This window comes from Canis lupus, chromosome 7 (assembly GCF_048164855.1).
Source record: "Canis lupus baileyi chromosome 7, mCanLup2.hap1, whole genome shotgun sequence".
In the NCBI taxonomy this organism is placed as follows: domain Eukaryota; kingdom Metazoa; phylum Chordata; class Mammalia; order Carnivora; family Canidae; genus Canis; species Canis lupus.
In genome coordinates this window covers 45,594,655-45,596,319 of record NC_132844.1, presented here as the reverse complement: position 1 = coordinate 45,596,319, position 1,665 = coordinate 45,594,655, and the positions used below count along the sequence as shown (strand labels likewise).

At 37.1% G+C, this 1,665-nt stretch overlaps 1 non-coding gene across 1 annotated transcript; it reads right to left on the bottom strand.

Moving 5' to 3' along the window:
• Positions 1-1,346: 1,346 nt before the first annotated feature.
• LOC140637419 (U6 spliceosomal RNA) lies at positions 1,347-1,453 on the bottom strand. Its single transcript, XR_012034538.1, has one exon. It is a non-coding gene; the product is annotated as a U6 spliceosomal RNA (small nuclear RNA).
• Between the last annotated feature and the right edge of the window lie 212 nt (positions 1,454-1,665).

Here is a 1,665-nt window from a genome sequence, read left to right as displayed (position 1 = left end):
CAAACACATGTCCTGCATACCGGCATACATCCCTGAGTATCAGTTTTCCTTCTCCATACAATCAACTAATAACTATTTCCCAGGATTGAAAAGGGCCTGGCACTGTCAGGCTTCTCCCTTCCTTCTTTTCTGCAAGCCTCAAAGTCTTTCTTTCTTTTCTAGATTTTTTTCTCAAAGTCATGAATAAGCCATTTCCAATTCTCCCAGACAGAACATGAACACTTTTTACCCTGTAAACTTACTATCTTTTTCAAACTTGTCAAAAAAAAAAAATTGTCTCAAAGTCCCTATCACATTGCTTTACAATATCTACACATCTGTCTTGCCCAGTAGGCTTGGAGGTACTTGAAAATGAGGATTGTTATTCAGGGAATATCCCTAGTGTCAGGAAGTAAGAACTCCTGAGAAACCCCATGATAAATCCCCACTGTTTACAGATACGTATCCCTAGATTTTGTTTTGTTTTCTAAGCCTCCATCTCTAAGCAGTTCATTTCATACTTCCACCTGCACATCTCTGACAGTAGAAGAATGTGTCCAGAAGGCCTAACTGTATACAACATACTTGCCATGAGTTCAAATTTTGACATTTTGATTATCAATTTGTTTCAATTTTGCCACAGTCTACTCCATAATCCAATATGTCCAAGATCGTGATAGACAAGATCATCTGGAATGAAATACAGACAAGTGAACCATTGACCCTGGAATAACAGGTTTGAACTGAAAGGGCTCACTTACATGCAGATATTTTATAGTAATAAATATATATTTTCTCTCCTTATGACTTTCTCAATAGCATTTTCTTTTCTGTAGCTTATTTTATTGTAAGAATACAGTATATCATACATAGACCATACAAAATATGTGTTAACTTACTGGTTATGTTATCAGTAAGGCTTCTGGTCAACAGTAGGCTATTAGTTTTGGAGAATCAGAAGTAATACACAGATTTTCAACTGCGTGGAAACTGATGCCCCAAACCCTCACCTTGTTCAAGGGTTGCCTGTTTTTTTTTTTATTTTTGTAAATATGAATTTATCTTCAAGTGTGTCGTAGATCAAAATGTGAACAGCTGACCAGTCTGTTGATTTCATGGATGTTTTTTTACAAATAGGAAATATAAAGGGAGTACTTGACTATCCAGACATTTGGAAGATATTGCTTTATTCATTCCTTTCTCTTCTTTTTTCTTTTTCTTTTTTTTAAACTTACCCAAGTTATTTATTTAGTAAACCATAGCACAGGACCTCCCACCCAATCTTCTGACTTAAATCTAATAATTACTTTTTAAAACCACAGGGCATTATTACTACCACAAATACCCTGAACCTCGTATCAATCCGGAAACAAATGAAATGCTTCACGAACTTCTGAGCGCTCGCTGCATGGGGGCCATGCTAATCTTCTCTGTATTGTTCCAATTTTAGTGTATGTGCTGCCAAAGGGAGCACTGCTTTTTCTTTTGATAGGACAGATAGCATACAGGCAGAAGCACAGACTCTGAAACCAGACAGCTAGGTTGAAGTCACGGCTTCCCCACTGCTAGCTATGTGATGTTGGCAAATTTCTTAACCTTTTTGTGCCTCTGTTTGCCCAGTTCCAGAAGGAGATAATAACTGCACTTACCTCATGAAGTTGTGAGGATTAAATGAGTCAATACAGG